This window comes from Rhinolophus sinicus, linkage group LG07 (assembly GCF_036562045.2).
Source record: "Rhinolophus sinicus isolate RSC01 linkage group LG07, ASM3656204v1, whole genome shotgun sequence".
In the NCBI taxonomy this organism is placed as follows: Eukaryota; Metazoa; Chordata; class Mammalia; order Chiroptera; family Rhinolophidae; genus Rhinolophus; species Rhinolophus sinicus.
Window position 1 is genome coordinate 111,164,092 of NC_133757.1, and position 15,590 is coordinate 111,179,681.

Here is a 15,590-nt window from a genome sequence, read left to right on the forward strand (position 1 = left end):
AAGATTCACAATAAGAATTTTGGTTTTAACCAGAGGCCTTTATATTGCCTAATTATAACCCTGTACAGGCTTAGCTAATAATAGTTGTGAAGTCAGACATTAATGGCCTGTAATACAGACAAAACTTTAAAGAAATGGTTTCTTTGAAATGTCCAGTAGAAAAATGAACAAAACTGTAAGTTGTTTACTTTGCTTAATAGTGTTTTTTTTAACCAATTTACAAAATGAGGACACCAATATACTTAACACATCAATTAGGGTAATCTTAAAAAGAATGGCAAGCTAGACCAGATAGGAGCTAGGTAAAGGAAACTTGAGACTGAGTTTGTAGGAAGAGCTTGAAGATAAAAGAAATGAGGTACCGTAGTTGGTGGATCTAAAAGACAGCCATGTTAGATCATAGGAAGAGCTTTGGAACTTTTCAAATAGATGGAAAGTAAAACTACAGAAAAAAGTTTGACTTTATTGGAAACGGTGCCACATTGGAAGAAAAAAATAACATAGAAAGTAAAGGATTAAGAGGAATGATTATGCAGAAGCGATTTGGAATTAGCTTTTGTGGAGGATTTGATAGGGAGCCAATTGAGAATGAATGAAGATTGGAGAACAACAGTAGTGAAGTGATTACTCCAAAGCAAACAGGAAAAAGATACTGGTTGGTTAAAAACTTGGCAATAAATAAATTGGACTTCATCAAAATTAAAACTATTCCTTAGTGAAAAAATCTGTTAAGGATGAATGAAAAACAAGTTACAGACTGGGAGAAACTATTTGTAAACCAGATATCTGACAAAATACTTGTATCTAGAATAAAGAACTCTCAAAAAACAGTAAAAGACTCGTATATCAACGGACACCATCAAGAGAGTGAAAGAAAATGTATAGAATGGGAGAAAATTTTTACAAAGCCTATATCTGATAAGTGATTACTATCCAGAATATATAAAAACTACAGCTCAACAATAACAAAACAACCCAATTCAAGAATGGGCAAAGGACTTGAATAGATAGTTCTCCAAAGAAGATACATGGATATGTAAATGGCTAATAAGCACATCAAAATATGCTTAACTGTATTAACCATTAGGAAGATGCAAATCAAAACCACAATGAGATACCACTTCATATATATTAGGATGACTATTTTTTCTAAGGGTGAAAAATAACAAGTGTTGGTGAGGCTGTGGAGAAATTATGCATTGATGATGGGAATGGAAATGGCGTAGCTGATGGGAAACAATTTGGTAGTTCCTCAAAAAGTTAACCATAGAATTACCGTATGATCCAATCCAGCAATTCTAGGTATATACCCCAAATAATTGAAAGGAGGGACTCAAATAGATACTTATACACAAATGTGCATAGCAGCATTATTCACAATATTCAAAAGGTGGAAACCACTCAAATGTTCATCAGCAGATGAATGGATAAACAAAATATGGGAGATACAATTTTATACATGTATGAAAGAAATTTGTTCAGCTGTAAAAAGGAATGAAACACATGCTACAACATGGATGGACGTTGAAAACTATGCAAAGTGAAATAAACCAGACACAAAAGGACAAATATTTTATGATTCGACTTATATGAGGTCAAGTTCATACAAACAGGAAGTTGAATAGAGGTTACCAGAGACTTGGGAAAGCAGAAAATGGGGAGTTATTGTTTAATCGAGTTTCTCTTTGGGAGGATAGAACATTTTGGATATGGAGAGTGGTGGTGATTGAACAGCATTATGAATATACTTCATGTCATTGAACTGTACACATAAACAAGGTTAAAATGGTGTTATGTGTATATTTTATCACAATTTTTTATAGAAAATCAACAAAAACCAATACGCATAGAAATGAGCAAAAGACATGAAAATATAGTTCACTGAAGAGCATATACACGTGGCAAATAAGCTCAGGATGTGATGTTCAACATAACTAACCACTAGCAAATTGAAATTGAGACCACCAGATATCATTACACACCTATTAAAACAGCTAAAATAAAAAATAGTGACAAACCAATGCTGGGAAGGATGCAGAGAAACTGGATTGCATACATTTCTGGTAGGAATGCAAAATGGTTCAGTTACTCTGGGAAATTAGTTGGCAGTTTCTTAAAAATTAAATGTGCATTATTTTATGGTTGAACAATTGAACTAGGTTTCTATTCCAGAGAAATGAGAATTTATGTTCATACAAAAATGTATACCAATGTTCATAGCAGCTTTATTTGTGATAGCCAATAACAAGAGTCAACCAAAATGTTTATCAATAGGTAAATGACTAAACAAACTGGTACATCTATGCCAGGTAATACTACTCAAAATAAAAAGGAACAAACTCTTGATAGACATGACAAGTTGGATGGATCTCAAAAATATGTAAAGCAGAAAAAGCCAATCTCAAAGATCACATAATGTGGGATTCCACTTATATAACATGCTCGAAATAAGAAAATTTTAGAAATGAAGAACATATTAGTGGTTGCCAAGGGTTTGGGAAGGTAGGGGGAAAGAGGATGATGGGTATGACTAGAAAGGGATAGCATGAGTGTGATCTTTGTGATGAAATAGTTTTGTATGGTTATCAGTTGGGTTCTCAAGAGAAATAGAACAAATAGAAACAGAACCATGTGAGCTTTTTTATAAGGATTTGGCTCACATAGTTATGGAGGCTGAGAAGTACGAGGACGTGCAGTTAGCAAGCTGGAGTCCCAAGAGAGTTATGGTATAGTTTTTGTCCAAGCATGGATTCTCTCTTACTGTCTTTTTGTTCTATTCAGTCTTTTAATGGGTTGGATGAGGCCCACACACATTGAGTACGGCAGTCTGCTTTCCTCAGTCTACTTAGTCAAATGTTAATCTCATACAGAAACATAGACACTCCGGAAAATAATATTTAAGCAAATATCTGACCTTAAATATTATGACTCTGTGACCCAGTCAAGGTGACATAAAATTAACCATTACAGTTCCACCCCTTGTCAACTTGGCACCTATACACATCTCCTTAAACCATATTTAATATCCAAATAAAGGCAATAACGATCATAATTCCACCTAACTATCCTGCATACAACCAGAAACACTAACCTCTTCCCCAGAAGAGGAGGTAAAGCCTTTGTGTGATGTTTACTCTTCTCTTGATATCCTATAACTTAAATACTATGATGTAAAATTTACTTAAATACATGTTATGTTACATGATAAGGGAATAAGAGAGGAAAGAACACAAAAGCATTTGATATATATATACACACACATACATATATAAATATATTTAATATACTATATACTAAGCAAATATTTTTGTTATGTAAACTAAGCAAATATATTACACATATAAACATAACAAAATGAGGAAATACTTATGACAATTACAGTCTTCATTTTTGTAACTGGTCGTGTGGTTATAGGTGGTATTTATAACAACCCTTTGCCACTATTCTGTATTCCCTTTGCCTTCAGCAAGCACCTCCGCTGGTTGTGGTTCTCTGCCTTGCAGAGTGACGCAGACCTTCATTCGTGAAGAACTTGGATCATTAGTAGTTCTGCCTAGACTGGATTGTTGTAGATTTACATTGACATTAATCACAGGGCGTGGTAATACTGAGATGCCCTAAAGGATCTCTTGTAATCCAGACAGTACATTCCTTACCTCCATTGTGGAGTAGCAGTCCAGTTTCCCCTTGATAGGATCAGTCACCCCTGCCAGCACAGTGACTCCCTTCGTTGCTTGTTGATTCATAGGTATGAGTTCAAAGTGGCCTAGTGGCATTCTTAACTCCCAGTTCAATGGAATCTTTGTGTTTCCTGATGGAAGCGTTCCTTCCTTTGCAACTACGACTTCTAAGCCAGTAGAATATAAGGTCGTGGGAATAGGGAACAAAAATTTTGCTAACAGGTCACTAGGGGTAGTGGTGAGTGATGTCACTCCCATTTCTACTCCTTGGTTTCTGGACCAGTGAAACTTGGCTGTGAGAGAAACAGCACCATATATCAGATGCTGATTGAGAGCATACCCAGAGTTCTGGAGAACTTTGGTCCAAGACCATCTGTAAACCAGGCTAGAGTCTTCTCTTCCTCAGTCAACTGATTGTAGGCCAACTCCCCATGAAGCCATCGGTGCAGGCTGGGAGATTGAAGGCAGTGTGGCAGGAGTGAGGATCATGGGCATTTGAGCCACTTCTATAGGCAACTTACTTGTGCCTTCAGGGCCCTCTTTGGCCGATCACATACTTGTATAAACAATTTCCATTTGATGATGGAGTGATGCTGTGCACGCCACATTTTAGGCCTGGTGGGTCAGATCACATCCAGTTAAGCAACTGGATAAGCAACTCAGGTCACATGGTATCTTGGTGGCTCATGGTTATGTATTCAGTCTCTACTAAGGTCCAAGAGATATTTTACACAAGGAGAAAAGTATATCTGGCTGTGAATGTCTTACCAAAGAGTCTAGAGTAGTGGACACCTTTTGCTCACTGGGTCCAATATCATCATCAATGTAATGGACCAGTGTGCTATCTTGTGGAAGAAAACAATCAAGACACCCAAGAATTAAATAATAACGTCCAAGTTAGGGCTGGAGAGGTATAGTCCCCTGATGTAGGAGAGTGAAGGTGTCTTGCTGGCCTTGCTAGCTGGAAACAAACTGCTTCTGGTGGTCTTTACTAATAGGTATCAAGGAAGAAAGCATTTGCCGGACCAATAGCTGCATGCTAGGAACCAGAGGATGTGTTAATTTGCTCATGGAATGAAACCGCATCTGGTAGAGCCACTGCCATTGGAGTCTCCACCTAGTTAAGCTTATGATAATGTACTGTCATTCTCCAAGATGCATCTCTCTTCTGCACAGGTTAAATAGGTCAGTTGAATGGGGATGCCCACCACTTCTGCATCTTTCAAGTCCTGAATGATGCCACTAATCTCTGCAATCCTCTTGGGAATATGGCATTTCTTTTTGTTTACTATTTTCCAGGATTGAGGTAGTTTTAATGGATTCCACTTGGTCTTTCCCACTTTAATAGCCCTCACTTCACATATCAGGGAACCAGTGTTGGGATTCTGCTAGTTGCTGACTATATCTGTTCTGATATAACCACAGAACAGGTTAGGGGACACGACTGAGAGACAGAGTTGAGCTACAATTCCATTGATCATTTGGCCTCCGTGCTCTGACTGGTGGATCGCAAGATGTTTTGGATCTCCTGGAATTAGTGTCAGTTCTGAGTCAGTATTCAGTAGTCCCTGGGGGCACTGATAATTTTTCTCCCCAATGCATAGTTACCCTTGCAAAAGATTGTAGGTCAGTTTGGGGGAGGCTGGAGACCGATGAACAGTATAAGTTTTGGCAGTATACTGGGATCCTTCCTCAAGAGTACCCAGCGTCCTCCATTCAAGGAGTTCTGAGTCTATAAACTGGGTCAAGCCTGGGAATTGATTGAGGGGCTATGACTCTCTCTTTTTTATGATTAGCATTAGATTTGGTTCATTTAACTTAGAACTTTTCTGCTTATATAGATCAAGTACTAATTTAGTAGGCTTCCTATCTATTTCACTCCTAGGAACAACACGAGCAACTAGCCAACTCCATAGATTTCTGCAAGTCAGACTATTTTGATTGCTGCTTTGACTGATGTCAATTATGGTAACAACACCTACCTTGCCTTGGCAACAGAGGACTGCCTCTTGACCCCTTATGCCCCAAGATCCAATTACTCCCATTGCATTTAGGTTTTTCAGTTCAGTGACTTCAGTCCCTGCTGAAAGTTCTGGCCTATAGAGAAGAACAATCACTGAGTTCTTCAAAGATGTTGGGGCTCCCCTCACAAATTGATTTCTCACACTAGTGGTGAAAGTCATGTTTTCTGGACCCTCCTAATGTGGATAGGTGTGTATAAATGACAAATCCTCTCTAACAATTCAGTCTCTGTAAGCCTTTAAATCCCTTCCTCTAAATTAAACCAAGACAGGTCTAGCATTTCTAATTTGCTCACTGTGGGTCAATGGGTATTATTAAGTGTAGATAGGAGAAGAGAAATACCTCTAAGCTGGGCATTCCAACACTAAGATATTTGGAAGACTAGGAGGGAACAAGAAAAGAGGCTGTGAAGAAGCTATTAGTGTAGAAAGAAGGAACCCAAGAAAGTATGGAATCCTGGAAGCCACATGAAGAAAATACTTAGCTGTATCACCTATGACTAAGTTGTCTAATCAGATGAGGATTGAGAACTGACTACTTGATTAAACAGCATAAAGCTAAGCAGTTAGATGGAATGATGAATATTGAATCCTGATAGACTCAAAAGAAAATGGGAAAGAAATTGGTGATAGTAACTATAAACAACTCTTTCAAGGAGATTTGCTAGTGAAAAGGGAAAAAAAAATGGGGTTGTAGCTGTAAAGCAAAGGAAGATCAAACAAAACTTTTGGTTTAAGAGAAAAAGCATGTTTGTTGGCTAATGGAGAAAAAGTCTAAGAAGGGGGAAATTATTGGTTCTGGAGAGAGAAAGAAGAACTGCTGAGACAATGCCATTGAGTAGATAGAAAAAGATCTAGTACAGAAATGGAGGGATTTCCTTTTGCTGGGAGTATGAACGAGTTCACTCAGTAACAGGGGAGACAACAGCTGCAGGTAGCTGGGTGAGTGTGGTTGTGGGAGTCTGCAGACGTTCTCATCTGATTGCTTCTTTTTATCAGTAAAATAGAAGGCAAGGTCGTCACTTGAGAGCGAGACTAAAAGAACAGCTGGAGATTTCAGGAGACAGGTGGAGCTATATAATAGTTGTTTAGGAAAATGGAAATACAGTGTGATTCCTAGGCAGCATTAAAGGCCCATTTGAAGTTAGAGATCATGAGAACAATGTGTTTATTTGTTTCCTGCAGACATATTTCCATGCACTGGTGCAAGCATGGAATAGGCAAGAGAGTTGGACATAACCAGGGTTGTGGTTGAGCCAAGTACAAGGAGACAAAAGAAGGGCAAGAGTTGAGTGTATGGAAAGAAGTGATTATAATTGACCATACAATTTAGATAAGGATAAAATTTAAGATATTAGAGGTGAGAGACAATGAAAAGATTTTAGAATCAATGAATTGCAGGTTCTGGTGGGGTCAGAGGGTTGGAATTTTCCAGTTTCCCCATAGAGGTAGTGAGCTAGAGAGGTGATGGTGGTCAGAAAGTGGAATGCCTCAAATTGAGATGACTGAGAGGCAATAGTTATTGGGAGTCATAGGGCCACGTGAGTAAGCAGCTGGAGTAAGTTGGAAGATAAATCGTGGAGGAGAGGAGGTCAAGGCACTAAGTGACAATGTATTAGATGAGTCAACTGAGAGTTATGACAGGGATAGGGTTTGAGACAGTGTCCGGGAGTTAGGGACTGAAATCTCTGAGGAATGGGAGTGCAGTGGTATGGAGAATGGCCTGGGGATCCTTTGGGCACTGCAGCAGGAAAAAGGGGTAGTTCTATAGTTTGATGTCATAAAATATAAATGGGCATGTTTATGGAGGAGAGAGTAAGATGGTTTGGAAGGAGCAAAATGGAGCGAGAATGTCATCTCCATCTGTGGCCTAGTAGTCGTAGAATTTGGGCTACTACTCAGGCAAAGGTGAGGGCTGCAGGGTTGATCAGGTTTTAAAGCAAGAAGTGAAGGGAATGTTCCGAGAAGGCAAGTTTGCTGATGATTGAGTCTCAGAGGGCACATCGGAAAGATTCCAGGTGTTGAACAGGCTATGAAAAGGGTCAGAAAAGGGGATGTTCAGAGTTTTATGGGAATTAGAGTCCCGAAGATGAGAGTTGACTGGATTTTTGTGCCAACTGAAATCAACAGGCATAAAGGGCATAGTGTGATTAATCTCGATGAAAACCTTTGATAAAAGCTTTCAGAATTGAAGCTATAATGAAACAAATGTGCATCCTCAGTGCCTATTCAAGGACAAGCTTGGGTTTCAGATTAGTCATGAGTGAAATGCCTGTTGGCAAAATGTCTGCCTTGTAAAGGGCACAGAGTGGTATGTGAATTTACGAAGGAATCTGGAGATGCTGAAGATAATCTCGGTTTATTATTCATTACCTTTAATTTACATCATACAGCAGCTATTGTTGCTAACTCAAAGACTTTCATTATCATAAGAGGGACCTTTCTCTAAAGTTCGGTAGTAAGTTTCTGCCCTCTCACCTGAGAGGAGTTTAGATAGCAGTAGCATCTTGTTGATTTATAGACACTTTACCTAGTATTACATTCAAATAAAATTGGAAACTTGAAATTTAACACATCCCAAAGATCAAAGGAGTTGTAACTGGCTAACATGAATTCAAAATAAAAAAAATGGCAGAGAACTCCAAACCTAAATAATGGACATAAATAGGCAGTACGCAGCACTCAATAATTATTACATAATGAATTTTGATTTTAGTAAAAATCCTTTTGGGAGATATGCTTGTTTGGAATATATCAATATTTTAAAAGAGATTTGACAAGAAATAAGTTCTTTAGTGGAATTATAAATCTTTAGCAATTATACATGTTAGCTTCCTTTACTGTAACTGGAATATATATATACATATGTATATATGTATATATATATATATATATATATACAGCTGATGAAGAGTTTTCTTAAGATGATGTGGATATTACCAATGTGTCGGTCATTAAATATTTCAAATAATATTTTATTGCCTTATTTCCAAGGTTTTGTACATACTCCTTCTCAAGCATGTATCAACAGGGGATTTTATTTCTTAGAACAAACTGTGATAGTCTGTTATAGGCTTCAACGTGATAGAAAGTATTTGTAGTTTAGGAAGATGGTGCTTGAGTTGGCTTTAGTTATAAAGTACTCTCATGAAAAGAGCAAGCCAGAATGTTTATTTTAATGTCCGTTCTAGCTCTAAAAAGTAGACAGTAGTGGTGGTAAACAAAGAAAGTATTAGGAACAAAGCAGGCCAAGTTACTTTTCTTTTTTTAAGTATCGCGTAGACCTTTTTTCTTTTAGCTGCAGATTAATGAAGAAGAAATATTACTGTTTTTCAAAACAAACCAAACTGATTGCCTCTACTCCCTCTTTTATGTTGTGACCTTAGGTAAGTTACATGTGCATACTTGGACCTCAGCTTCCTCGTCTGCAAAATGAGGAACAGCCCTTATTTTCAGGGATGTTTGTGTGGTTTAAATAATCTAGTGTACACCAAGTAGCTATCATATATTGGCACACAGGAAATGTCTTTCCCCTCTTTTATCATTCAGTGGTTGGGGGAAGGGAGGGTTGAATAGGTAGAGCATAGGGGATTTTTATGGCAGGGAAACTATTCTGTATGATACTGTTCTGTATGAAACTATTCTGTATGATAATGATGGACACATAATGCATTTCTTATACCTGTAGAATAAACAATACAAAAAGTAAGCTCTAATGTAAACTATGGACTTTATAATGTATCAATATTGGTTCATCAATTGCAACAAATGTACCACACAAATACAAGTTGTTAACAATAGGGAAAAATTGGGGGTGAGGGAGTATGAAAAAACTTTCTGGGGAATTTTTGTGTAGCCTAAAACTGCTTAAAAACACCTGTTAAGAAAAACCAAACACATTTTGAAAGACGTTATTTACCTCATTCATCTATCCTCAGCCCTGGAATCTTTATTATAACATCTTGTAGGGTCTGTTGATTCTGTGATTTAATTTTACCATGCTTACAGATGAATAAGTTCACCTGTTATTGTTTCATTGATGCACGAGCTTCGAGTGTGCTTGCATCAGTTCTGTTGCCCCTCAGTCACGTGTGGGTACACAGAAGGCCTAATTGGGAGCCTGCACATGCAGTCCATATATTATAAAACAGGAACACTGAACTTGGGAATCCACTGTTTTTATAGCAAGCAGTAAGGAAGCCTGTTCTTTGTGTGGGTTGGGTGCATTACCCTCTCAAAATTATTCCCTGCGAACACGGCTCTCAGAAATGGACTGGGCAAAGGGTAGTGGTCAGGGCTTTGCATTCTTGGCTCACCCTGCAAGAATGTACAGGATGCTAACTGCTCACGGCAGATTGCGTCTCTGAATAGGTCCTTTCGGTGCTGGTTTGTCTTTCTAACAATACTTAGGGCAAGACATTCTTCACATAAGGCTTTCTACAAAGCAAATATGCATTTTCATGCACAGTTGGCTACAAAATTAAATATCAATTCTTTACAAATGGCATACTGCTGTGAATTTCCACTTCCTCCTTAATAAAGTATTCTTCTCTATTTTGGTCCAATCTAGATTTATTTTCTTCCAAGTCCACCTAACCTTCTTTTGGATGGTTCCATGCAAATCTGGAATGGTGGCATTTTTTTTGTATTGAAGACCTTATTACTATTTGCAGAAATTTCTTTTCTCTTTTTCTTAATTAAAGTTTATTGGGGTGACAATTATTAGCAAAGTTACATAAGTTTCAGGTGTACAATTCTGTAATACATTATCTATATATCACACTGTGTGTTCACCACCCAGAGCCAGTTCTCCTTCCATCACCATATATTTGATCCCTTTTACCCTCATCTACCACCCCTTTTCCCCCTTACCCTCTGGTAACCATTAAACTAGTGTCTGTGTCTATGAGTTTTTGTTTCTTCACTTGTTTGTCTTGTTCCTTTGTTGTTTTCAGTTTTTTTTTAAATTAAAGTTTATTGGGGTGACAATTGTTAGTAAAATTACATAGATTTCAGGTGTATGGAATTGCAGAAATTTCTTTACCTGTGTATTTGCAGTTCCTAGAGCTTACTTCAAATACGGTCTTTTTCTCATATGATTGCTGTGTACCTTGTTTTCTTTGCCATGCCGTGTTTTCTGCGATGGCAAAGGCTATGGTCTACTCCCTTTGACAGGAAAACTTGCTTTCTGTTTAATATTCATACTGAAAACAGAATCACAGTGGGCAGAAACATGGCCTCCTTAATCCTTCCTGGGTGACATTATTAGATAATCTTCCACTTACCTGTGTCAGTACCAGGGACATTGTTATTTAATAATTTATTCTCAGTATTGTGTGGGTTGTGAAAATGCATGGAAATCGGATTTGATATCCAATCTACAGATATTTTATAAAAATGAATGTCCTTACTAAATAAAATGGGATAAAACTAAATTGAGTGCCCATAGTTTATAACTAACATTTATGTAATAAAGGCTGTGGAATGCTTATATAATTTCGAATCAAATCAATACTCTTTTGTCCTCCAAAATAATATTTCAGTCACATATGTTGATTTAATTATTGCTATTAGCAAAGTTGATAGAATTGACTTACATCTCTTCCTTTTCTTTGCTTGTTCCTGTTGTTTATTAGAAAGCAATGAGGACTTACAATAGCTTGCATTATCTGTGAGCACAGAGAGAAATTAAGAAACTCACCACACCTCATGCTAATTGTTCTAAAACTCCAGTTTTATTTTGCTGATTCAGAATTGACCAGGTATATCCCTTTTGGGGGGTTATGCCCAGTGGAATATCAAAGTGTCATTACATTTTAAGAAGTGGAGTAAATTTTTACTTCTCTATTTTTACTTCTGTCATAAGTAACTCCCTGGATAGAAGTTACATATATCCAGAAACTGCATTAACATTTTAAGGCCACTTTTGTGCTAGCTAATACATTATACTTTCATCATACTAAAATAGCATCTGGATGGACATCCCACTGGGCTTTCAGAGGCAGAGGAGTATAGCAAGGTAGTGTTATTTGGAATTAGAAACATGAGCTCAACTGGGAAGTTAGACTGCCTGGGATTAAAACCCAGTGTCACAATTTACAAGCTATTTGACCTTGGGAAACTTAATCTCTAGGCTTTAGGCTTCTCATATGATGGTAATAAACATAGAATATGGGGATTTGGGGATGATTAAATGAGATAATCCAGGGAAAACACTTAGCTTAAGTGCCTGTCACCTAATATTCATTCTATAAATGAGAACTCTTATTATTTCTTGGGATTACAATAATATAATATATTAATCATAGTGATACTTAATGAGTGCTTGCGATGAACTTGGCACTGCATTTTCACAAGCATTGATTTGTTTAGTTCTCACCACAATCTGAGATGATGATCTTCACATAGAGGGCCGTATTATCAAGTCAGACCCACAACAATCACAGATCTTACCCTGCATCAAGCTTTACTAGTATTCGTCATAGGTAATCATGGCCCAGGGTTAGCAGGGAGTGCTCTGAGACCACCATCACAGATCTCCAAGTCCTTTCTTGCTGCATCAAGATTCACTCTGGCACAGATTAATGTATGACGTTTCTAAGTAAGTAATGCAAGTTGCTATATTACTTACACAAAAGGGAGCTTTTTCAGTAATGACACATTTCTATTTTATACTCAGACAGTTACTACTTTACACGACATTTTCCAGTACCATGGTCCATAAAGCCTTAGGTTCAAGATTTGACTACTCTAAGCAATCAAAACAGATCACGTATATCCCGCTAAAGTCTTTCCATAGATAGGGCCTGTATTAGTCGGCTAGGACTGTCCTGACAAGACACCACAAACTAGGAGGCTTAAACAACATAAATTTATTTTCTCAGTTCTTGAGGCTGGAAGTCCCAAGACCAAGTGCAGTCAACGTTGGTTTCTGATGAGGTCATTCCTGCTGTCTTGTAGACGCAGTCTTCTTCCTGTGTCCTCACATGGCCTTTCCTTTGTGCCTATGCAGAGAAATAGAGCGATCTCGCTTGTATCTCTTCTTCTTCTTATGAGGACAATAGTCCCATCAGCTTTAGATCCCACCCTGATGACTTCACTTAACTTTTATTACCTCCTTATAGGCCCCATTTCAAAACATAGTCACATGGGGGGTTAGGTCTTCAACATATGAATTTTAGGGGGACCCAGTTCAGCCCATAATGAGGACTCTTTCAATAGCATCATTTGGTGAAAGGATGATTTGGCATAATTAACTTTGTTCCAAGTTTCCCAGGAGGTTTGCCATTGTCATTTTCATAAGGAGATTTGACTAGGTCTACTTCCTTCTTTCTTGGGGGGCCTCCCTTTAGTAAAAGGAGAGAATGGGTTGCAGGAATACTGCTCGCTAGTTTCTTTCCAGGCAGGCATAATATTATTCCTATTTTAAGGTTGAAGAAATTGAGGCACAGAGAGGTTAAGGTGTTAGTGTATAAAGTCAACCAGCTAGTAAATGATGAAGCCTGCATCAAAAAGATTATGGTTTACTGACTTCCCTCCTACTTGAGGCACGAAATTGCGTAAATATCCCCCAACAAATTCAGATTTAATTTCTTAATAACTTAAAATTTGAAAGAAGATATTCCAGTCAATATATAAAACATACAAATACATAGCAATTGAAAGAGAATATTGTTCAAACCTGGTTTTCTAGTTTTTCTTTTATGGGAGTGGCACCACCATGTAGTTATATAAACCAGAAGTCTTGGACTTGCCTGAGAACACTTTCCTCTTCTTCAGCCCCATATCCAGTACCTGATAACAAATTCTGTTGTTCCTACCTCCTAAAGAACTCTGTAAGCAATTTCCTTCACTCCACTTTCCCCCACCCCCTCGTCTAGGTACTGTCTTCTATTACAATGATACATTTTCAGGTAAGAAAACAACCTATACCAGCATAATCTTAAAATATGGTCTCCATACCTCTTGCAAAGTGATCTTTAAAATTCAAATCTGATTATGTCATTCCTCTCTTAAAATAAGAGCGGAAGTCTGTATTCTGGTCTGTGAGACACAGCACGGTCTAGCTCTAGGTCATGCTGTCCCCCCGCCCCCATATTCTCTGTACTCCAGCCACAGTGGGTATTTTGCAAACTCTTGTAATTTGGCGGCTCCTCCTTCCAAATAGTTTTTGCATATGCTGTTCCCTTAGTTTCCTCTCCCTTTTGCTTGGTGGTTTTTAAAATTTATCCTTCTGACCTCAGTTCAGTTATGTTTTCTCCTTAATGAAGCCTTCCTTCTCTGACCGGTCTGACAAGGCCAAATTCCCTAGTCCCACAGCATGAACTCTAGGTAATTTCACTGAGAAACAGTTAATTTAGAATCAATTCCATAAAGGACCACTTGGCTAAAAATAAATTTGGTGAAAGCCAATTTGCTGAAGACTAGTTCAGCATTCTGATCTAGGATAGTTCTTTGCAGCTCTCTTCCTGGAAGGAGCAGAGACAAGTATAGGCGTAGTCAAAGAGAGTAAACTGCGTTTAAGAAGAAGCCCACCATTTACTTACATTGGAGAACTGGGCCATTGGGCATCAGAGAAGGGTTTGGTATCTGAAACTTGAAAACGTAAAATTGACATTCAGCCCAAACAGATGGTCAAATTTGGGGTTAAAGAGCTGTGATGAAAGGATTGTATCACAACTTCCGTGAAATGAAGACTTCAGAAAATCCTCAATAACTCAGTGAATTGGTCATTGGGTGAAATGATGATTTGGCAGACTACTCTTCGTCAAATTGATTTTCTAGAAATTGGCTTTTGGCGAACTAGCTTTCAGTGAATTGTCTGTTAGGGAATTCAGAGAATCAGTCATTGGGAAAATTGACTTTTGGCAAATTGGCTTTGTGCAAATTGATTTTTGGCAAACTGGCCTTCTTACAGCATCATGTGTCTCACCTTGTAGCATTTTTCATAGTTAATGTTTTCCATTTGTTTTATGATTATTGGATTTGTGGTGCGCTCCCCCACTGCTCAGAAGCTTCACCAGAGGAGAGGCAGTATCTATTTTTATTCGCCATTATATTCTCAGCTCCCAGCGTAGTGTCTGGCACATAGTGAGTATGCAATAAATAGTATATGTAGAATGTATGAAAAAAATAACACTTTGCTACAGAGAAAAATGGAATAAAAATGGATTTTGGGCACCAGTCAGTGGGGCTAATTACCATATATCTAGAGGAGCTGATATATGAAGCTGTTGCTTTTAGATAAGTACCTATATGCATGCTGTATATATGAGGTCTAACAATTAAGTTTGCGAACTCATCCTAGAAAAAAATGCTACATACCTCATATTGATACGGTCACCTTTGAAGTACTCCCCTTGGGAAGCTATGCACTGACGCCAGTGCCTAGTCCACCCTTCAAAGCAGTTTTGGAACTGTTTTTCTGGAATGGCCATCAGAGCTGTCATCATATGACCCTTGATGTCCTGAATGTCATCAAAATGTTTCCCTTTCAATATTTCCTTTCTCTTTGGGTAAAGAAAGAAGTCATTGGCATCCAGATCAGGTGAGTAGGGAGGGTGTTCCAATGCAGTTATTTGTTTACTGACTAAAAGCTCCCTCACAGACAGTGCCGTGTGAGCTGGTGCATTGTCGTGATGCAAGAGCCATGAATCGTTGGCAAAAGTTCAGATTGTATAACTTTTTCATGCAGCCTTTTCAGCGCTTCCAAATAGTAAACTTGTTTAACTGTTTGTCCAGTTGGTACAAATTCATAATGAATAATCCTTCTGATGTCAAAAAAGGTTAGTAACAGCTGTGCAACAAGTTCGTGAACTTAATTGTCAGACCTCATATATGAGATGGTACCATTTTAACTTAGTAATAATAGCTAAACTTTATGTATCAC

At 37.9% G+C, this 15,590-nt stretch overlaps 1 long non-coding RNA gene and 2 pseudogenes across 1 annotated transcript; all 3 read right to left on the reverse strand.

Annotated features, from left to right (window-relative positions):
- Nucleotides 1-3,384: 3,384 nt before the first annotated feature.
- Nucleotides 3,385-4,256, reverse strand: LOC141572863 (uncharacterized; annotated as a pseudogene).
- LOC141572864 (uncharacterized) lies at nucleotides 4,230-10,828 on the reverse strand (annotated as a pseudogene).
- A 1,730-nt stretch (nucleotides 10,829-12,558) lies between these two features.
- LOC141572828 (uncharacterized) lies at nucleotides 12,559-15,233 on the reverse strand. Its single transcript, XR_012498320.1, has 3 exons — nucleotides 15,026-15,233; nucleotides 14,248-14,296; nucleotides 12,559-12,705 (listed from the first exon to the last, which is right to left on the reverse strand). It is a non-coding gene; the product is annotated as an uncharacterized LOC141572828 (long non-coding RNA).
- Between the last annotated feature and the right edge of the window lie 357 nt (nucleotides 15,234-15,590).